The sequence below is a fragment of the Vicugna pacos genome, chromosome 22 (assembly GCF_048564905.1).
Source record: "Vicugna pacos chromosome 22, VicPac4, whole genome shotgun sequence".
Lineage (NCBI taxonomy): Eukaryota > Metazoa > Chordata > Mammalia > Artiodactyla > Camelidae > Vicugna > Vicugna pacos.
The window spans coordinates 1,790,782-1,814,230 of NC_133008.1; the positions used below are offsets into that span (position 1 = coordinate 1,790,782).

Consider the following 23,449-nt stretch of genomic DNA (forward strand, 5'->3'; position numbering starts at 1 on the left):
AAAACTGGCAAATGTGAAAAAGTGCATAATTTGTTTTATTGAACAGGCTGCTTATGTACGTTTGGAGGACCAGGTTCAAGGACTCAGCATCCCTCCAGGACAATAGCCTCAAGAGAAGAACAGACAGAGCAGGAGGAGATCTGGGGTTTCTCCCAGGAATGAGGTGCAACAGGGATTTCTGCAGATTTGCAAGGAGTCCCCGACCACTGAGCATGGGGTTACAGCCCCACGAGCCCCTGTCATGTTTGGCTTGGGCTCTGGTTCTGGCCTGCTCATGTATTCTTCCAGCAGAGTTCCAGAAACTCAGAGGGTGGAATTAGAGGGGCTGCGTTTGGAACCTAGTGAGGAGTTGGAGGGTCCTTTATGTTGAGTCCCTTCATCCTAATCACCGTAGCTGAAGCCCAACACCCCCCAGGCCCCCATGGTTGCCGTGGAGGGAGAACAAGCCTGGCAGGCGACCTAGGGGTCCCACTACTGTGTCCTTCCCTTGTCTTCATTCCCTTTCACCCCGGAAGGTGTGATTGTCTCGTGTCATGGTGGCCTCCACAATGTCCCTCCCAGTAATCTCTCTTCTCCATCAGATGGGGTTCCCAACCCCGCTCAGCCTTCTCTGCATGGATGCTGAAGGACCAGGCCCACCTGAAGTTCTGAGCTCGAGCAGTAAGGTGGAAACAAAGAAACCAATGGAAAAAAGAAGCAAGTGATTGTGGCAAAGCTCCCCACCACAGAGAAGCTGCCCTGAGTGGAAGGGAGAGTGTGGGCATGCCCGTTTGTTTCCTATCTCCCAGTGCTCTTAGCTTTCTTATTGCCTACCTGCATGGTTACAACAAAATGATCTGCAAAACTGAAAATATTTACTCTCTCGCTTTTACAGAAAAGGCTGGCCAGCCTCTGGTCCGGTACCAGGCAAGAGATTGGAGTTCCTTTCCAGTTTGGAAACATCTTGGCAGGCCCAGGTTTGCAAAGGTCTTTAAGAGTAGTTACGGAGTTTTGCTTTTAAACTTTTTTACGGCTGTAAATACTTGTGAGATGTGGTTGTGATGTATAATTCTGAGTCGGGATTTTCTCAAACTGTTTCTCACTTCTTATACCAGACATTCCTAAATTCCAAGTGGAACTGCATATTAAGGAAGCCATGGAATTTAGCAAAAGGATACAGATCTCATTTCCTTTTAAGCATCGATGTACCTCCATCATGGCAGTATTTGTTATGTGTTATTGATAGGGGAACTAAGTAGTAAACAGATTAATAGAAAATAGGGGATTTTAGGTACACAGGTTCATCTTTTCAACATTGTTTGTAATATTTGCAGTTTAAGATGACCATTCCTGAGAAACAGGCAGCCTCTTAGAATGAAATAGCATTTCCTCTGAACCATAATTAATTTTTATTTTGTAGACAGCGGGAAGGGTAATAACACATCACACATTTGGGGACGTCAAAGAGAAAATGTAACTTTCTGGGAGCGCACTCCCCCGCCTCCCCCTGCCCTTTTTACTGTCCCATTCTCCCTGGAAGGCTCTTTCTTATCTTCTGCTCATGGCTCCAGTAACTCTTTCTTCCTCCTTGTTCCTCAGCTGGTAAGGTTAGTTTTCTACTTTGAACAAGCAAACAAGCCAACAGAAGAGAAATTTCACAAGCAACTCCCAGCACATCCGCTCGCCTTCTGATGTCTGTGACCTCACTCTCGGTGCCCCACCGCTTATTAAAAGTGGCATCGAAAGCCAGTTCCTCCAAAAGTCCCCGAGGCCCCATCCCTCCCATCTTCTCTGGGTTGTCACTCCCAAAACCATCCTCTCTTTCACTGCCTCATCTATTTTGTTCTCCTGCTAGTTGGCACCATCAGTATATAAACGTCCATCCTCTTAAACCAACAGCACTCCTTGACCCTAATTCACCCCCACCAATTGCCACCCTGTGTCTTTGCAGCAAATCTTTAAGGAGTTGTTTAAACTCACTGTCTGCATCTTCTCTTGAGCCATCCCCTTTTAGACCCATTCTGGCTTTTCGCCTGATCCCTCGCTCTATGGAAACTGCCCTGTCAAGGCCATCAGTGACCCCATGTTGCTAAATATAGTGGTCAATTTTGACTCCTCATCATGCTTGGCCCCTCGGCAGCATTTGACCCAGCTCTTCCATCCCTCCTACCCCGTGTTCCTGCTTCACTCAACCTCCAGCCCATCTCTCTGTCTGTTTCTGATTTTGGCCTGCTGGCTGGTCCTTTGCCAATGTCTCCTGTTTTTTCCAAACATATACTGTGGGTGTTCCCCAGGGTGGGTTCCTGGGCCTCTCCTCTCTCTCTCTGCTATTCCTTTGGTGGAAGCAACCCAGCCTTGGAAATTGGCATGCCATCAATTTCTCGATTTCTCCAAAATTCCCTGATTTCCCCTTTCCATCTGAGCCTTTATCCCTGAGACTCACATCACATTCTTTTCCTTTCATTCATCTTGCTTTCACATTCATACATATGTTCTACTATGAAATTACTTTTCCAAATTTTGAATCAGTACATATATATCATGTAAAATGCTCAAATATGTATTATTTCCACTAAGATGCTAATTCTACCTTAGAACATTTCTGCACTTCTGTATTTATGTGAATAAAGCGAATAGTATTTCTACAAGCCTCATAGTTAAACACTGTTAGTTTGGGGCTATTATGTAACATGAAATAATGGTACATCAACATAGTCGTTTTTCATTTATTTTTATGTAACACCGAGATGAGGTTTTTGCCCTGAAGACTGGTTTTATTGAAATTTTACCTACGTTACGGACAGTCAGTTTATGTGAAAGCCCTCATTTCTCCCCTTTTTGATATATGCTCCATTTGGCTATATATAACATATAACTTGGCATGAAACAAAATTCCCAAATCATTCACATGATACAATTAATATGTTTAATTATATTTTTTAAATGTTAAAAAGAAAAAGAAAACAGATTCCTCTACCTATTAGGCACTTCTGTGGCAATATGTAACACACCCCTTAACCATGACATTGAAGAACTGAGCTGATACCAGCCCCTTTCCACCTGCTCAGCCCCACCTTTTCCCATCCCCTTTCCCATCCGGAGAGGACATCCCTCCCATTGTCCAGGCCCAGATGTTGGAACCATGTCCTTTCTCTCTCTTTCTTTTACACTCACAGACAGCAAATCCAGCTTGTTAGAAAATTCTGGATATTCTGTCTTAATTAAATACCTGCTCTCTGCTCCCCGCCCTCCTAAGAGCCACCTTCAGCCTTTCCTGGATACCAATAGCCTTCTGTTTCCATCTTTGCTTTCCTACAATCTCTCATCCACACAGAGTCAGAGGGAGCCTGTAAAAACATACATTGGGGGTGGTGGGTGTTGCTCAGTGGTAGGGCGCATGCTTAGCATGCTTGAGATCCTGGGTTCAATCACCAGCACATTCATTAAAATAAATAAATTACTTCCCCCCAAAAAACACAAACACAAAAGCATAAGTTGGACTACATCACCCCTCCCCTCAAAACTCACTAAACGGGTCACCATGTCATTAGGAGCCAAAGTCGTCACAAAGGCCTCAGGACCCGGCGTGCTCTGCCTCTCTGCCCACACTCTCCCCCTCACTCTGGGGGCCTCTGGCTCCGGCTCTTCCTTCTTCCTCCGGATCTATTCTGCTTCATGTTCATTACTCCGTGATATCTGCCAGGATTGCCTTATTCTCTCCTGCCTGCCTCCCACCCCACCGCCATCACCCGAGTTTGCTCATATCACTCTTTTTTAAAAATTTATCCAAACTCTTGCTACCCCAACATGCTGCCTGTTTCCTCTGCTAAAATTCTGAGCCCCCATGATGGGGAGTCATGTCTATTTTGTTGACTGATAAAGCCCGAGAGCCTTGGGAACGGTCTAGTTAGGAGATTCCCGTATGTAGTAGGAGCTTATACACATTTGCTGAATGAATGTAGATGCCCTGGTCCAATCCGATGGAGCACTTCTGTGACGTGCTCAAAGAATAACTCTCCTTTCCACCTGAGAGGGGGTGACAACTTCCCTGGTGATTAAAGGCAAGAATTTTTTGCTTTATGCTGTTAACCTTAGGCGGGGAGACTGGGGGATCTTCATATATATTTTTAAATTTGGTTCACTCTGCAGTTGGTCTTTGGTCTCTGTATAATTTTGAGAAACTCTTTATGAGTGATCATTCTTTGATCAGATTGAACAGGTTCCAGGGGGAAGGACCAAGCCTGTCCCATCAGCCATCCTATGTGTCTTGTCCTGGGACCCAGTGGATGCTCAGCATGTAAGTGAACCGACAGGAGTGAGTGAAGAGATGGGAGCATCTCATTATTGTGGCGGATCTCTGTCCAATGCCTTGAGATTTGGGGAAGGGTTTACGAGTGCAGAAGGGAGAGGTCAGGTCCTCTGTGCTTTTCCTGAGTGCCCTGGCCTTACCCATTCCCCCAGCCCCCTCTGGGCAGCCAAGCCAAGGAGCTGGGCCACCAGGGGTTGTGCTGATCAATAATCCACCTTCACCCCAATTCCGGGGGTAGGTACACATGGTTGTAGACACTGGAGTCAGGTCCTTGGAGGAATTCCTCACCGAACTATGTTTTGGACCTTTTATTTTTCTCTAGAACCTCCAGCTGAAGAAGATTGTCTTAGACACATGAAAGTTGAGGACACCTTCTGTCCCCTCGCAACCCAGGTGGGCCTGGGAGTCTGCTTTTTCTATAGCCGATGGGCTCGTGTTGATTTGGGCATCCCTGTGCCTGAATTCCTGCAGTACACTCGGTGGTAAGGATGGGGGTGACTGGCAGGGAGGGAAGCGGGTTGGGAGACTGTACAGCTGGGCTGATGTTAACCTGGGGTGAGCGGGAGCTTGCTGATGCATGGCATCTCGGGGCAGGGAACTCTCCACACTCAAGAGGGGTTCCCACTCCCGCAGGGTCCCTTTGATCAGGGTGCTGGGCTGTCAGGGGACCACAGGGGTCCCAGTGAGGATTAGGGTGCCTTCAGGCAATGGGAAGTGTGGGGTCCAGTGGCAATTGAATTAACTGTGCACCCAAACCCAGCCCCCACCTCTTTCAGCCTGTTTCCTAATCTGCAAAACTGGAATGTTATTAAACATCTCACGGGGTCATTGATGGGCTGGGACAGACTAGACAGTCAGGAGCTGGAATTCCTCTGTCCCCTGATTGTTTGCCTTCTTTCTGACTATTTGCTCTCACAAGCTCAGTCTCTCTGTCTCTCGCTCTTTCACTTCTAAGTGTCTCTCATGCTCTGGTTTCATTTGATTTCCAACCACCGCCCCTCCCCTCCGCCAAACTCCAGATGAGTGAACTTGATTTCTATGTGTCAGTTCCAAATTCCCAGGAAAGATGCTCTGTCACCCTCTGGATCTGCTGTCCAACCCATGAGTTGTGGCCAGAGGAGCGAGTCCTTCTGGGACCAGCAGAGGGTCTCTGCCGAGCCCCCAGCCACCACTGTGGGAGCACATAGCTCTCCGTGGAGGAAGTACTGGCTGTGACCTTGTGTCACTAAGTGTGAATTTATGTCTTCTCTTGAACCACCTTCATCCTCCTAAACAAAGATGAAAATTAAACACTCCCGGGATTTGTGTCATGGAACACTCAGGTTGGGGGCTAATGGGGCTGGAATTTCTGCTGTATTTAAGGGGCTACACTGAATCCCCAACGAGAGCCTACAAAGGGAACAGCACCGGCCCCACCCGGCACTTAGGGCGCTGAGTCTGCGTGACGGTGAGCCAGGCTTCTGACCACAGCTCAGGGTTCTGGTCTGACCAGTTAGCCTTTGAAACCAACCAGCTTTGGATTCCTCAATCCCACCCTGAGGTTTTACCTGAACCATCAGCTTCTGTATCTCTGAAGACAGATGCTGAGGACCCTTCACGTAAGCCGTTCGCACAGCCCTGTTCAGGCCTTTGTGCTGCACGGTCTGCCCGGCGAGCTGACCGAGGTTGGTATTTTACTGATGTTAGAAGTAGTCTGGTTTCCCGATGTACTGTTTCACTGAACAAGCAACAGAAGCCACTTCTCGCTGATAAAAGCAGAAAAGGGACATAATGAAAAGATACTGGGAGGGTGTGTGGAGTGGCCAGGACCGGAGCCAACCCAGGAGCTGTAGGAGGTGTTAGGGAGCCCCAGGCACCAGGCTGGGAGGGGTGCTACCGGGCCCCCTGCCACCCCAGAAGGGACCCCCCTCCACCCGACCCTCCACCTCACTCACTGCAGGTTCATGTCCCGGCAGGGCCAGGTCACACTGAAGCCACCAGCACACACCTCAGTTGGGGAGCTGGCCCCGTCTGAGCTGCGGGCGTGCCTGGTGTGGGGAGAGGCCCAGTTAGAGGAAGGCAGTTCCCCTACTGTTCCGAGTTAAGGTGCAAGTCAGTGCCCATCACTCAGGAGAGCCGGGCTGGACGGACCTCATTGTGGTGACTAGGCTGTCTGAGTTCACTTATTACTTTCTACGTTTGAAGGCCCTGGAGGGAGAAAAAGTGAAGGTTCTAGTACTTATTTTGTGTTTCCCACGTACCAGGTGTGGTAAGCAAGCCACTTCAGACAAGGCCCGGAGCAACCACGTAAATAGGCCACGGAGCAAGTCGTGCAGTCAGGCCTCTGTGGTCCCGAAACCCGTGTCCCCATCGGCTCCATAGTTACCAGTGGAAACTAGGGGGATTTATGGGACTGTGTGCTCCTGTGAGGGCTGGGATATGTGTGTTTAAGTCCACATCTTCAGAAACTCGGCTAGAACCGCAGCCACTGATTGCACGGTGGCAGAGGAAGGGAGGATTCCAGCCTCTGGTCCAGCTCGTGTGGAGCTCAGAAGTTCTTCCTCCTGTCCTGAAAATAACACCAAATCTGAGGGAGCTGCAAACCCACTGCTCTTCTTAGATCCCAGAAGACTGAGGGGGAAAGCTGCTCCCAACCCAGAGAGGTTGCAAAGGGAACAGCGGGCAGGCTTGGAGAGTCACAGCTCCCAAGGCAGAACCTGCTTTTGTAAGAACCCTGGGGGCAGGCAGATTTAACAGGTCCCTGAGGCCAGCAGGAGGCTCAGTGTGGGGAAATCAGAGTGTGACAAGTCCAGGGGGCCAGTCAGAGGGGCCCCATGCTCTTTTTCATGTATTTTACATCCAGGACCATGTCCTGTTCTCAGAATGAAGGTCAGAGGATAACTCCTCATGCTTCCTGCCTGGAGAGGAGAAAATAACTGTATTGAAATACACCCAGAACATTCTGTTTCATTGGGGGAAGTTGTTTTTTGTTTGTTTTTTTAATGAGAAATTATTTTACCAGAGCCTAACCAACCTGGGAGAAGGGAAATCCCTTCTGTGTCACCCAAATTGGGGTGGGGGGAAAGAGACACACTTGTGGAGGTCACAGCTCAGGGCACAGGCTCAATGAGAACGAATCACAGGACTGCAGATGCCCTGCTCTGTCCCGCTCCCCCATCACTTTACCTCCATGTCAGTAGGGCCCGTGTGTAATAACAGGAATAATACTAACAGAAGTAAATGTCTCAGGAGTGTCTAGGGAAAACCCAAAGACAGCGGGGAGATGAAAACAAGGACACACAGGCTGTTTTAGCCTCTCACACCAATAGCTGTAGCAAACTACACACAGCCCAGCCCCAGTAGATAAACAGACAACCTCACAGAAGAAATTATTTATTTTGGTTCTCTTACCCAGTGCATTCCATGGTGCATCCTCGCCTAGAATTGAGTGGAAGCAAGTCCATCTCAGAAGGGACATAACTGAAGAGGGATGGCTTCCCAGACTCTGAGGGGCAGAGAGAGCACCAGCCTGGGTTAGAGAAAGGTGAGGGGTGGGGTAGGGTGTGGGCTGCCTTCTTCCCCATATAAGGAACCTTCCTGAGGCCAGCACAGTAGGAGGGAGGGCCATGGGGTGGAAGCAGCCAGACTTCATCCTGAGAACTGTTGGGATGCCTCAAAGGGACCATTCAGGTGCCCAAACTGGGCCCTGATTGAGGGAGCCAGTCGGTCTGACTCAGAGCCCAGGACTGAGGTGGGCTCACAGCAGGCCGGTCTTACTTGGCCGGATCCATTTCACTTCTCCGAAGCCCTGTGTAAAACATGAAGCGTGGACGGCCTGGTGAGCACAGCTCTGCCCTCAAGACCGGTTTCAACTCCTCTCTTCCCAGAGAACAGCATCTCTGAACCCGTCCTGGGTGACCTCACAGAGATCACCCTAGTGGCCCAGGCTAGTGACCGGGAACATGTACCTTCCTGCAGGCAACCCCTGACGTCCATTGATGCATCATATACTGGCAAAGAGTGAGTCACTGTGCATTGGTCTAACAGCAGAGGCTCTGCCAAAGGCCCAAGAGGTGGTGTGTGGGACATGCAGGGGTGCAGGAGTGTAAGCAGCGCAAAAGTGTAACTGGTGACAGGGGTGCAGGGGCTGTGGAGGGCGCAGGCATTTCAGGGGATGTGGGGGTGGAGGGATGCAGAATTGCAGAGAGTAGCAGGGGTGCAGAGGTGCAGGGAGTGTAGGGATGCAGGGAGGTGCTCAGGGACCTGGCCAGGATAAGAAGGCAAGTGCACATCCTTGCAGTCAGCCTGACCCCGGTAGGCTATTGCAATGCTTTTGGGCGGCGGCGGCGGCGGTGGCGGTTGGGAGGCTGCCCGGGCAAGCCGATCGATTTCTTCTCTTCCCTGCAGCCTGGCCTGGGGTGGGGCTTGGCCGCCGGAGATTCGCCAGATGTTGCACTCCAGGTAAGCTTGCTCCTGGGAGGTGGGGCGGTTAGGTCAGAGGGCGGTGGCAGCGGCAGAGGGGCGGAGCGGGTCTACCCCTGGTGAACGGGTGGAATAGCTGCCTTGTCCCGGCTGCTGGGCCTGGGAGCGGCCTCTTCTTCCCCAGGTCGCCGGACACTCCTGTCCCACTCAGCTTGCTGAGTGCGGAGTGGGGGCGGGGCCGTTAAGGTGCGGGACCCACGGGGGGAGGGAGGCTGCCGCGGGGGAGCCGATCAATTCGCTCCGCTCTCCCCAGAGGCGGAGCCAGGGGCGGCTTCTGCTGCCCTAGAGGCGGGACGCGGGTCTCCAGATGAACTTGCTCCTGGGAGGCGGCGGCGGAGGCGGCAGGGGCAGGGGATGTGTTCCAGGGAGTTGCTCCATTTCTTCTCTCCCCCACGGCCTGGCTTGGGGGCGACGTCTGCCGCCGGAGATTTGCCTGAGGTCCGACTCCAGGTGACCTTGCTCCTGGGAGATGGGTGCGGTGCGGTCAGGGGGCTGGTAAGGTGGTGGCTGCAGGCATAGGGAGGCTGCCCCGGAGGAGATTGTGGATTAGCTCCATGTCTGCACCGCGTGGCCTGAAGGCGGCCTCTGCTGCTCCAGGTCCCGGGACACCCCTGTCCCACTTTGCCTGCTGGGGGCGGGAGGCAGGGTAGTCAGGGTGCAGGGGTGGCGGTGGTCGGGGGCCTGCAGCGGGGGAGCGGACCATTTGCTCCCATCTTCCCCGCGTCTTGTCCTGGGGGCGGTCGCTGTTGCCCTGTGTTATGAGACGCGTGTATCCTAGTCGGCCTGACCCCGGGAGTTGGACTTGGTACTTTGGGGGTGGTGGCAGCAGCGGCAGGTTTTCCCATGGAACTTGTCCATTTGCTCCCACTTCCCCCCATGGTTTGCCCTGGGGGCGGTCCCTGTTGTCCCAAGTTCGTCGGACGTCCATCTCCAGGTCAGCCTGCTCCCTAGAGGAGGCCACTGTGAGGTCATGGGCAAGAGTGGTGGCTGCTGCGGGGGTAGGGGCTGCCTTGGGGAGCTGGTGGATTGGCTCCCGTCTCCCCGATGTCCTGGTGTGGGAGTGGCCTCTCCTGCCCCAGGTCACCAGACGCACCTGTCCCACTCAGCCTGCTGGGGGACGGGCGCCCTGGGCGGTGCCTTTAAGGTGCGGGGGTGGCGATGGCGGGGGTAGAAGACCTGCAGCGCAGAGCCTGTCAATTTGCTCTCCTCTTCCCCGTGACCAATCCTGGGGGCGTCCTCTGCTGCCCAAGAAGCCGGATGCCCGTCTCCAGGTCAGCTTGCTCCTGGGAGACGGGCCCGATGTGGTCGAGGGGCAGAGGCAGTTGCGACGGCCGGCTGCCCCGCCTAATGGGGCCACTTCTTCTCCTCTCCCCTGACCTGGCCTGGGGACGTCCTCTCTGGCGCAAGATTCGCCTGACACCCCACACCTGGTCTGATTGCTCCTGGAAGGTGGGCGCGGTGAGATCAGGAGGTGGAGAGGACAGGGGCTGCCCCTGGAGAGCTGGAGGATAAGCTCCAATCTCTCTGCAGGCCTGACGTGGGGGCGGCCTCTGCTGCCCCTCGTTCCCAGGTCACACTTCTTCGGGTCATATTTCCCCGGGGTTGCGGTAGGGTGCGGGGGCGTCGGGGTGTTGGCGGGGGTATGGAGCCTGCCGCTCGGGAGCTGGGGGTTTAGCTCCCATCTTTTCCGCAGATTGGCCTGAGGGCAGCCTCTGTTGCTCCAGGTCGCAAAGCAATTTCTCTGACAGCTTAGCCACCGGAGGTGGGCAGGATGGGCTGAGAGGGCTGAGGCAGCCGCCAAGGCAGCGACGGAGGGGGCTGTCCCTGGCCAGCTGGTCAATTTGTTCCCATCTCAACCTTTGCTGCCGCAGTTTCGCAGAACGCCCTTCTCCAGTTTATTCTTCTCCAGGGAGGTGGGCGCAGTGCATGCAGCCCGAGGTCTGGGCTCTCCCTTGGGAGGGGCAGAACTCTCTTGTTCTCCTTTGTCTTTATTCTTCAGCGAAGTGGTTACTGGACGCAATTCTTAATTCTGAGAAAGTGTAGCCTGTGTTATGGAAGAGCTGCTGGACAGTGAGGTTTCTGGGTGGATTTTCACATCAGCTGATGCCCCAGGCAGGCAGGAAAGCTATTACTCAGAGCTTCTTAGTCTGGGGTTGGGGATGGCCCCGCCATCCTCACCATGCTTTTTAAAAATGTGTTACTCCCCTCTTTTTCCTAGGTGACATTTTAGGTTATTGGGTCTCAGATTGCTGACACACTCATCCCTGTTCTCAGACATCTTTTAAACTTGGGTGAAGTGATAAGTAGGGGAAGATGATTTACTGAAAGGTAAGAATACTTAAATTCGCATTAAAGCTACATTCTGTCAATCTTTCTAAAATGATTTTCCTCTGATTCTAAATCCACGACCTAGTGAATGTTGTACTCCTGTGTAAATTATTGATCTTCACATCACATTTGTTGAGTGGTCAACGAGATTTGTTAATTAGATTATTCCTGAAAGGAAAAGTTCAGGCTTTTCAGAATTCCTTGTCTGATGTCACCCAGGCAGTCACAGTAGAAGACAGAGCTGATATAAAAATCCCTCAGCTGCCTGAACTGCAAAGCTTCTGGGATTACTGATCCCTGAAATGCAGGTGACTCTTGATGATAATCTGGGGGATGGTTTAAATGATCAGATTCTTCCAGTCCTATAAATGGGTTCCGTGGCCCCAGCCCCGGGAGAACTGGACATAAGGGCCATATCGTGTGTGGTGGGATGGGAAGGCAAGGTGTAAGAGCTGGAATCACTGAGATTCCACACTCGCTAAACACAGACTCCAGAGCCTAATTGTTGTCAGGTTCTGTTCTGGATTTGAGAGTGTGTTCATACATGATTCTTGCCCTTGTGGAGTCACTGCCTGGGTGGAAGTAACCTTTACATAGATCTGTGGAGGATGACATTTAAGTAGATGGGCTGTTATGGTTCTCAATGTGCCCAGGCTTGCTCTTCCAGGCACTCGTGGGACTAACGCGAGTCATGTTATTCACTCATTCACTGATTTATTACCCTTGAATTGATCACTCGTCCCACAGTAAGTGAAACAAGGTAACAGGAAGCTGAGTTTTGTCCCCTCTCCTATCACTGATTGTTTTTCAGTCGGGCGCCCTGCGTATGCATTGTGAAACGGTGGTATTTCGTGCCCAATGGGGCAGCACTGTCAGTTCTGAGAATCAGGGGAGACACATGGGTAGGACAGCACCCTGACACACATGGCACCCCCCATCCCGTGAGACAGAATTGTCGATGCTCAGGTGACCCGATGTAGACTGCGGTGCTAAACCTGAGCATGTTTAGTTATCCTGGTGGCTATGAAAATACAGACTACCAGTCGCTACCTCTGGAGACTCTGAGGGTGTGCACCCCAGAATTCTGCATTTTAAGAAGCACTTTAACGAATCCTGATGAAGAGATCTGAGTGTCCCACGGAGAAACACTGGTGTGCGAGGCACCAATATTGAGGATTCTCAGGGAACGATGTCTTTTTAGGATGGTCCATGGGCCCTCACTTTAGACTTTTGCCTTGGGTTTAATTGTATGTGTTCAGAAGTGATGTCTTTCGATTCCAGTGCATGTCAGCATGCTCTGTGCAGGGATTTACTCTCAGTAGATGGCAAAAACTATGATTCTTCAGGTCACCGAGCTACACTGTGAACGATATTTTATTTTGGTTTTCTTTGTAGCAAGGCAGAGTCTCCCGAGAAGAGATTTAGACTCAACAGCTTTGTGTCAGACTTTGGAAGACCGCTGCTGCCCAAGGTGTTCTCTGGCAGTGCAATGACGAATCTAGGTCCCTCTTTCACTGCTACATCAATGAAGTGGACCACTTGGACAAGGCCAAAGCTGGTATCCCTACCATAGCCCTTTACAGTGTTATTCGGCTCCAGGAAGCCATCAGATGCAGCAGGTGGCCAGAGGAGGAGCCGAACAGACTCATGAAATGTGACATCCCCAACTTTATCAACACGGACCAGAACTCTGCCTTTGTGGAAGATGATTTCCTGATTTTGTAACTACCGATTGTTCTAGAAAATAAGCCAGTTGCCCAGAACTCCCACAAAGACTTGAATTGAGAAACGTGCTTTCTCAGGTATCTTTCTGAAGATGTGAAGTCTGTCTTTGTATGGAAGGAAGTCCCCTTTCACAAAACTGAATGTGTTTGTGTCTGAGAGAGGGAAATGGAGACAGAAAGACGAAGAAGCAGAAGAGAGCCCCCTCAGAAGAGATCTAGTTAAGGTGAGTTTTTGTGCCTTTAAAAAACATTTGGGGTTTTAGGGGGAACAAAGTATTTACACTGTCTTATTCTCCTCATTGGAAACCTTGGCCCCGTCGTCAGAGTCAGCGGCCTTGAACGGGGGTTGCACGCTGCGTTTCATCTGGCACTGCCACTTCCACGCTCTGCCTTTAGCACGTTGCTTTGCCTGTCAGGGTTGCCACCCTTTTAACTGTAAGGTGAGGAGTCTGGAGTAGATGATCCACCCCAGCTCTGCTGTTTTGCAAATTTCTGATTTCGTATTCGGATGAGTCTGGGATACACCCAGAGCAGTATAAACCAGGCCCTACCTCCTGCCTATTGCTGGGGCATCCCTCAGGTCTGTGCCTTCTACTCAACCCTTTACTGAGCCCAGCTTTTGTCAGGAGCCCAAGTGCCTACCGGGATGGCAGGGGACTTGTCTTTCGTGGTCACGGTGGCCAAGAATTCTATTGGTGTGCTGAAACAACTCTTCTGAGATCCTCCACCCACCCCTGCTCAAACCTAATGACAGCACTACGGTTCCTTTCCTAGGAGGAGAATCAATCCATGGTGCATTTTATGACAATCCTGTCCCCAGGGATGCACGGAAGTTTATCAGCTGAGTGAGGGGAGGTGCCTCTGTGTCCCTGTATCTCTGTCTGCTCACAGTTCGCTGCCACCGGCTACTGAACAAGAAAAGTGCTATTCACCATGTTGTGTGTTTTCCAAATGTGTAGGTGATGGTCTTGTGGCTCGTGCGTGGGCTTTGATTTGGGATGGTGAAGGGCTTATAAATACCTCATCAACATGTATTCGAGGTGGCCTGGTGCCACACAGATTTGATTCATGAAGGCATCAAGCCTGCACACTGGTTTGGAAACAACTTGGTTTTGATCATTCACACTGCATGCATGACTCGCTGCTAATCTCTGGGTGGTTTTTTCATTTCAGATTTATTCACCCCATGTCTTGCTTAAGCTGAAAAATACATTTATTTCACCAGAATATTCTCTGATTCTTTGTTTACACACATCCAGTTTTTTTAATTCCTTTAAAAATGATTCTGTGTTTATAATGCCTCCTAATTTCTATCATCTCTATGTTGCCAGTGGCCTGAGACATGCACCAGATTTGATGCCGGAACAGTTCCACCAAAAGAAATCCCTTTGCCGTAATATCTTTTGAGGAAAATATTATTCTTTAAGGCTCTAACAGTAAATCTTAGAAGAAAGCATGGAACATTTCTTGTAGTTAATACATGTTCATGCGAAAAGAAATGATATTTTCATTAAACAATGTTGATTTTAATAACTTTTACAAATGTGAACATTATTATTCATAATTTAAGTAACCAGATAAAACCACAGTTATTTATTATGAAGATTGAAAACTATTTACACGGTCTCTTAATTAGAAGTAGCTTTATAAGAAGACTGAAGGGTATTTAAAAGATGGAAAAATACCCATGATGACACCATCATTTTTATTATCTAAATATGAAGAACTGTGCAGGGATAAGATTTAACCCTCTGCAAACTGCCAAGTTAGCATGAGGTAGTTTGTGGATGCTGAGCAGTGTTTGTATAGACCATCATTTCTTTCTGCATTTACTTCTTGATGGATGCATGGGTTATTTACAACTTGTGCTATTATAAATAAAATAGCAGTGAATATTTGGTTACAAGTCTTTGTATGGACATATGCTTTTCCTTTCTAAAGCACCAGATGAGGAATATCTGGATTATATGGTACACAGGTGTTTACCTTTTTAAAAGAATCTGTTAAAGACTTTTCCAAAATGGTTGTACTATTGTAAATTCCTCGTGGTGTGTATCAGTTCTGGTTGCTCTACTTCCTTGCCAGCACCTTGTAAGGTCAGTCTTTCTAACTGTATTCATTCTAGTATGTATGTGAACTAGTATCTCACTGTGGTTTTTAAAAGTATTTCTCTAATGACTAATGACACCTTTAATCAGCATCTTTTCATATGCTTATTATCCATCTGGATATCTTTACTGAAGTGTGTTTTCTGGCCTCATTCATTCAGGTGTTTGAATTATTATTGAATTTTGAGACCTCTTTATTCTGGATCAGATACAAAGAGAGACCTTTATCAGATATATGATCTGCAAATAGCTTCTGTCTATGGCTTGTCTTTTCATTTGCTTAGCAGTGTTTAGAAGAGCATTGAAGAGTCTTCATGTTCATAAAGTTCACTCTATCAGTTTCTTTTTAAAATAGATGATACTTTTGGTGTCATAGCAAAGAAAAATTTGCCAAACCCAAGGCCATAAACCTTAAGCCTATGCTTGTTCTCCTAGCTGTTTTACAGTTTTAGATTTCCTATTAAGATCTATGATCCATTTTGAGGTAAATTTTGTATATTTTGTGAGGTGTGGATCAAAGTTCATTTTTTTTTTTTGCGTATCACGATCTAATTGTTCCAGCACTACATGCTGAAAAGATCCTTTCTCCACAGCATCCTTTTTGAGAATCAATTGTCTGTATAAGTCTTGGTTTAGTTCTGAACATTCTATTGTGTTCCATTATTCTATTTTCCTGTTTTACACCAACACCCTAATTTCTGATTACTGTAGCTTTATAAAAAAAGTTTGAAAATCAGATAGTGCAAGTCTTCCAACTTTGTTTTTCTTGTTCAAAGTTGTTTTGGATTTTTGGGATCCTTTGAATTTTTATATGAATTATAGAATAAGTTTTTAAATTCCTTACATCCTGTTCTGCCAAAATTCCACCCATGTCTTTGGCCGTCTCCAAAGCCACATTTTCTGAAGAAGTCTCTCTAGATCCCAGGTGAAAGGAATTTCTCTTTCGTCTGTGCTCAAATCACATTTGATATTATTTGATTCCATTTAATCATATTTGCCTGTATGTACTTGTGTGATCTTTCCAGCCATTTAGTAAATCTCAAAAGATTAGGAATCTTGACTTGGTTCCCTCTGTGTGCTGAGAAACTAGTTCTATGCTTTGCAGGAGTGAGCCCTGCAGTAAGAGGTATCTGCAGCACACATCTAGCTCATTGCTTGAATATTGTCAAGGAATTCTGCAGATTTAGAATTGTTTATTGATTGTTGTCTCCAAGACGGCTCAGTCTTTTTTATTTCTATTGCTACTGCTGCAGTTTCAAAGAACAATGGGCTAGTTATTTTCCAAATATCAAATCATACTCTAATTGTGTTGTCACGCAAATTATGTGCTGCTGTGTCTTAACAACCTGCTTAGTGTTCACAGGCTCCTTCACTCATGGAAAATTTGGGAGAATGTCATATCCTTAGAGATAGCAATGCTGTCTTTGGCGACCTGAGCAGCAGTATCTGAATTCACTCCTGCTGTTTTTCCAGTGTCCCCTCTAGACCTCCTCCAGCCCTCCATGGGGGGCCCTGCAGTTCTTCCCTGAGCAACAGTAAACCTAGCTCCTTGTGGGGGCAACGGGTATGATACCCGTAGGGTTTCTGCAGAGACCTTAGCTGGAGGGCTGGGCCAGGGACGTAAAATATGAGCTGTGGGCAATGACGGGTAAGAGAAGGGTGTATAGGCAGGACTGCTGCCTCCTTCGGGGTGCCCCAAGAGGTAAAACGCTTTCTCCCCATCTCTGTTACTCCCCTCCCAATTCCAGATAACTGCCTTCCCTCTGCTTCTCCTGTCCATGTGTCTCCCTCCACTTTTCCCCGCCTCCCCTCCTCCACCCCTATTCTCCCTCCCTCGGTTCCCCTTCTCTCTCAGGACCCAGAGCGGATCGCTGGCCCTCCTGCGCATGCGCAGTTGCTGCCAGCTGGACCGCGGGTTGGAAGCTCCAGCTCCGAGCCTGGGATCGGCCCCAATGGCTTCTCAGCTCTGTCGCCCTGTAGGCCTTTGGCTACTGCCTGGGGCCGGGGCCTCTGGCTGTGGAAGTGCAAGGCGAGGGGATATCGGGAAAGGGGTGAGGCGGCTGCGGGAGGTCGGTCGGCGTGTCACAGCCCCCAGGGCGCCAGTCAGCGTGTGTTCAGCTGGATTGCTCGGGCCAGACCCCTCTGCCCGCGCCACCTGTCCCGTGCCCTGGCCACAGCTCTCCAGGGCCAGGTGTGCCCCTGCCGCCTCTTGGCCCAGCCGGGCTCCCCTCAGTCCGCGGCTGGCGTCCGCTTCCCCTCTCCCGCCCGCGAGTCCTCCCCTCCCGGGCTTCCTCTCCTTGGCCGCCGACCCGTCCCCACCACTGGGCGGGCTGTGTCCCGGGCGGGCGGGGTCTGCACACCCGGACGGGGCGGGCGGCTTGGGCTGGGGCTGGGGCTGGCCTCCGAGCGGGGCTGCAGCCCGCGTCCCCCACCCCGCTCTCCCTGCCCCGCGACACCGGGGCTGCCTTCCTCTCCCTTTCCCGATCCCTGAGGTCCAGATTAGCGGCGTGGGCGCTGCTCCCCAGGCTGAGAGCCCGCGGCTGTAACTCCCAGCTTCTCCTGGTGGAGTCGGGAAAAGGGAGCGGCAGTGCTGAGGGAGCTTCTGTCTCCTTGATCAGGATTTCTGCCCCAGGTAAGTACCTTGAACACTTTCAGGTGTTATGATGGCGGTGCTTGTTGATGTCACATGTTTTTATACTGAGAGGGATTACAGTGGTGAAAGCAGGGCTTGGTTCAGTTAAAAATGAGCTGAAGGCATGAGGCTGTCTCATCCTCCATCATTCACTCTCCCAGGGTGAAACGTGAGACCGTCGATCTTAAAAAGATACTTATAGTCCCTAACTAGTCCAGCCCAGCTATTGTGTGTTAACAGGAACAGCACAACCTGAGGCGTTGGAGACCCAGGGACATTGTACTCCTAAAGAGCTCCTGGCAAAATCTGGTTTGTTTTGTTTTTTTTGTTTGTTTGTTTTACTTAAATTGTGGGACAGACTAGTAGTATAGAGGGAAAAATAATTGGCAAGAAGGATTTTTTCATATAACAGCTTTATTGTGATATTGTTCACACACCATGAAGTCCACCCACTTGAATGTTACAATTCAGCAGCTTTTAGCATATTCACATTTGTGCAACCATTATTATTCCAGAACGTTTTCATCACATCAGAAAGACCAGTTGAAATGCATGACCTATCCACCCCTTCCCAGTGGTGGTTCTAAAGAAGTTTCTTGGCTGTTCCTGACCATAAATTAACTTGTTACATTCCATGAAATATCTGGGAGGAATTCTAATCAGAATTGCAATGAATCTGTCTATCAAAGCAGGAAGAATTAATGTCTTTATGGCATAAACTTCTTCTACACATGAATATATCTGGGACCCTATCTTTTCATCTGTCCAGAGCCAGGCCTATGGGAAATCCTCATTAATTCTTGGGTTTGTGAATGATGAGATTCAATACATCATTAGATGCAACTGTAGCCTTTCACTGAAGAGAAAAGTAACCTCGTAGAAGCCAAGTGATTCTCTGATGGTTAGAATGAGTGACCGCCAGTGCTGGAGTATTCGAGTGGACTTGGTGCTTGCAGAGTTCTCCACCACCTACAGCTAAGGGGATTACCGTGTTCTTTTACTTTTTTTTTTATGGCGTTGCTTTTATTTTTACTTATTATATAAAATTATCTTTTATTGAAGTGTTGTAAATTTACCATGTTAGCTTCAGATGTACAGCAGAGATTCAGTTATAAGCTTATGCATATGTATATAAATGTTTTTCAGATTGTTTTTAGTACAACTCATTACAAGAAATTGAAAATAGTACCCTGTGCTATATAGTAGGTCCTTGTCATTTATTTTATATTTATTAATGTGTATCTGTTAATCCTCCCTTTCCTGCCTGCTAACAACAGTTTGCTTTCTATGTCCATGAGTCTATTTCTAGCAGCACCGTTTTTGCTAGCAATATATGCTGGTTGGCTCTTTTCTGTTTCAGTAGTTCCATCTTATGTGTGGGCGTTTTTCTTCTGGTGGGCCTGTGTGTGGTTTGCACACGTGATAATAGAGATCTGTATTTGGGAGAACTCCAGGCCTCGTGTAGTCCCTCGTATGGAGCGCCCACTGAACTGATGCTTGAACTTGGAAAAAAACAGTAAATGTTGGAATTTCCACTATGGTTGAGACTTCCAGGTTTCTATAACCTCTTTAGCCCACCTAAATTTTGGCTGCACCCAATACTGGATAATTTGGTGGAACTTCATGGTATGGTGGTGTAGAGACAGGGCCTTGTATGCTTCTTCTCTTTCCTTTTTCTAACAATCATTTTCCTGGGCCTTCCAGGTACTCCCCCAGAAGGGCCCAGGGCTGGCTTGGTGTTGCACTGAGGCAATATTTGTTCATAAGTCCCTTTCCTCATCTCTTCTGAGCCTCCATTTCCTTCTCTGCACAATGAGGGCTTAGACTAGATAAGTGCTTTTCAGTTTCTTTTAAAGCCATGTTTCCTTTGAGAAACAGAAAATTCAAATCTCTCCTCCCATCACAACCCTTTAGATTTTGACACGTCCTCCAAGGAGTCACATAGCTCTTTGTGGTAAATTGACGTGATTGTGATTCCACGTGGCACAGAAAAGACTCTTCAGAGATTTATTGCAGGGAGAGGGCAGGAAAGGGGCAGTATGTCACACTTTCTTGTGTGAGCACTGGAGCAAAGGCTTGGGTTTAAATACAGTGTCTGATGTGGCATCTCTCTAATCTTGCACAATGTGATAAACCTCTATCCCTAGCTTCTTAATGTGTCAAGTTGGGGTGGTAATGTTTTAAGGCTTTTGTGAAACATTATACACATAAGCCATTTGTGTCTCGGTAGATACAAGACCTGCTAGAGAGTCGGAATTTCTTTAAAAATACATATATATTGTCCACATCACTCTGTCTGTGTGTATTTTGAAGTTCCTGGAGGGTGAGGGTTGAGTGTAATGTCCATCGTGGGACAGGTGGCCCATGGGTCTGTGTGCCTCAGATTGCCCCCTCCTCCCCAGTCCTCTTCCTCTCAGTCCAGGATGAAGTTCCCTAGTAGATTTACACACAGGTCTTGTGGAAATGGCTTTTCATTTTATTGTTTCACCAAGGAGGGTTGCCATCATGATCTCTGTGGTCAGGTTTTGGTGACCTGAAGGCTATGCAATTGGGGATTTCTATTTTATAAAAAGAAAAAAAATTACAAATACAAAATTAGACCTAGGTTGGTGGCAGGGGCTTTTGAAAGTGGGGACCATTAGCTTTTTTAGCTTCAGGTGCAGTGGCCTCTGGCCACGAGGACACATCCTCATGCTCTGAATTTGGAGGGACCAGTGGGTTCAGTGGGAATATTTACTGAGTGCATCTCATGGGCTGCGCATTCTCTTATTTGTACTGTGTGTTCCTTATTTGAGACGGTGAGCTGATTTAAACTCAATAGCCTCTTTAAAATAATAGACTTTTTATTTTTAGATGTAATGTAGATTCCCATGGAGTTGTAAGAGATAATATGGAGAGGGCCTATGGACTCTTTGCCCAATTTTCTTTAATAGTTCCATCTTGCAAAGTTGGGGTACTATTCATTTGTGACTCACTAACCCTTTTAGGTTTGTGTTATTGCCCTCATTTCTATTTATGAATAAACTGGTGTTGAGAGAAGCACACAGGTCTGCCCAGGTCACCCACGTGGTTAGTGAAGATTTGGGTGGAACGTGGGCTTGGCATTTCCAAGCAGTACCATTATGATGGTCTGTGGCAGGGAGCAGCATTCACTTTGCTTGTTTATTCATTCATTCAACAAACATTTATTGAATAAACTCTGTGGGTCAGATGCTTTCATAGGGTTATCTGATTCTTCAGCAGTATGGAGAATCAGGTAATGTTTTCTTTTTCTTTTTTTTTTAATATGAGAAAAATATCTCTGAGAGGTTATAATCTTCCCAAAGGAAAAATAGCTCATAAGTGAGGGATAGTACATTTGTACAGTTCCTTCTTCTTATGCAGGTGGTACCCTAGGCATTTTACATTTGCAAACTTCCATAATCCAGATATATTCTTGTAAGGCAAGAAGTTTTTTTTTAATTGAAGTATAGTCAAGTTTACAATGTTGTGTCAATTGCAAGGTGGTTTTTTTTGAATTTTGAATGGAGAAAATATTTTTTGAGGGGGTTAATTAAGTTTATTTATTTGTTTCATTTTTCTAAAATGAGGTACTGAGGATTGAGCCTAGGTCCTTGAACATGCTAAGCACGTGCTCTACCACTGAACTGTACCCTCCTCCCCAAAGCAAGTTTTCTTACCCATTATTCTGCACCTTAGGAGTTCAAATAAATTGGCGTTGAAATCCAGATATTTTGATCCTACTATGGTTCTTTTCATTATATCCTGCTGAAGGGTGGGGAAGCAGTTCCTTTATTCATTCATTTATTCAGCAGTTTTGAGCACCGACTTTGCATCAGGGCCTGCCTAGGTGCTTGGAAACAGAAAACAAGAAATGATCCTTTTCTGCAGGGGATGGAAGCCTAGACCAAAAGCTGGGTAATGTGATCTGAGCTTCAGTAGCCATGTGCAGATGCTGAGGACAAACTTATCCCCGATTTGCTTGGACTTCCCTTGCCTTCTGGCTGGTGCACACCAGGTCGCCGCATCCCAGTGAGGCCCGCAGCCCACAGCACAGTATGTACATCGATTTACCCTCCCTTCTCGGCAGCGCCTGCAACATGAACGCCCCTGACTACGTGCAGTGCGCTGAGGACCGCCAGACTCTCCCGATTGTGGTCCAACCCGTGGGGATCATCTTAGAGAATTTCTTTTGCATCTATAATGGAATCTCCTTGGTGAGCCAGATCAGACCGTGCGGCTCCCAGTGGGCACTCTGTATCTACTATAGGTATCTCTATGCGCCCGAGAATGGATGGAGTGACTTCCAGACCCACCGCAATGTCATGGGCCTTGTCACCATTACTGACTGCCTCTTGGCCAAGACCTTCTAGAAGCTCCACGCACAGAGGAGCTGTATGGCACCACGCTCTACGACTCTCAGCTCTTTGTCTTTGTGCTGTATGGGGAGGTGGCCGAGCAGCCGCACACCGACGTGGCCTTCAATCTACGAGGACTGCAGGGTGGTGGAGAAGAGGATCGACGACTTCACTGAGTCACTCTTCATCTTGCCCAAGTCCAAGTGGCTGGATGGGGACCCCGAAAATTCTGGGGAGAAGACCCCCCTCCTCTACATCCTATTTGAGAAGGAGGACATCGTGGGACTGGACACAGACAGCAGGCAAGTCAACCTGAAGGCCGGGCCACCCTGGCTGTGTGACAGATTGCTTCCCTACATCCAGAATGGGATCATCAAGGAGGAGGGCTTTCTTGTAGCCAAGGCGGGAAGGAGGTGTAGCCCGCCGGTTTTCAGACGTTTAAAACTAAATCCGCCTTTGTTTCAGAGAGATCCTTTTAGGGTTAGTGTGGACACTTACTCCCCCCTTTCAGCCAGGACACTTGGGGGGACCCCTGGAGTTGCTGTCCAACAGAGTAGCCACAGCTACTGTTGTTAGTAGTGCTGGGGAGGAGGCCGGTCTGAGCTGAGATGTGCTGTAGGTCAAATGCACATCAGACGCTGAAACTTGTCTAGTAAAAAGAATATAAACTATCTTGTTACTTTCTATATTGATTACACGTCAAAATGATAGTATTTTACATACAGTAGAATAAGTAAGGTCTGTTCTTAAAATCAGTTACTTGGTTTTTTTTTGTTGTTGTTACATTTTAAACGTGGCAACTGAGAAACATTATTTACATGACTCTCATTTCACTCCTGTTGGACAGCCTGTCCTGGGACAGTTTCATCCCTTTGCTTATAAATGAGACTCTGAATCCCGAGACGCAGAACGAGGTGCTGGTTGAGCTCAGGGTGGAGCCGATGTCTCCTGCCTCCCAGGCCCAGCACCAGCACGGCTCAGGCCCTCTCCCCTGCCTGACAGCCACCATGCCAAGTTAGGGCATCAGAAACACTGCCAGGGGCTTCCGAATTAGCTCCTTATGCAGGGAAAGGCATGTCACGGTGTATGGGACACAGCAGGGAAAAATTCGTCCTCACTTTGTCCCTGTGATTAGGTCAAAGACCCCACTCTGCCTTGGAAGTGCAGATGATCTCTTCTGGGCTGCCTAACCCCTCACCCTCTACTATGTTTCCCTGTGTATCTTTCAAGCTGTCCCTCGGGCAGAAGAGGGTGAGACGTCTTTGCCGAGAGGTGGTCCCCCTTTACTGGGGAGAGTGAGGTGAGCTGTGTCCCCCCGGCCTACGGCCTCGGGCCTTGAGTCTGGAGAGCGCTCATGGCGGTCCCACAGGTGACGGTCGGAGGACATGGCACGTGCTGCCGGGCCCGCTGTGCAGGAGGGGCTCTGTGATTCTCTGTGATTCTAAGGTCAGATTCTACTTTCTTGTTGTTGGTAAGATGGAGGAGAAGATGCCAGAGAATTGATAAAAAGAAAATCCACACCAGTCCTGTGAATGACAGACACAGGGGAT

At 48.6% G+C, this 23,449-nt stretch overlaps 1 protein-coding gene across 1 annotated transcript in view; it reads left to right on the top strand.

Annotated features, from left to right (window-relative positions):
- Positions 1 to 17,304: 17,304 nt before the first annotated feature.
- LOC140688318 (uncharacterized) overlaps positions 17,305 to 23,449 on the top strand; it is a 136,633-nt gene continuing 130,488 nt past the window's right edge. Inside the window, exon 1 of the mRNA XM_072946943.1 lies at positions 17,305 to 17,541. The gene's annotated coding sequence lies outside the window, so the exon portion shown is untranslated. The remainder of the gene's footprint in view (positions 17,542 to 23,449) is intronic.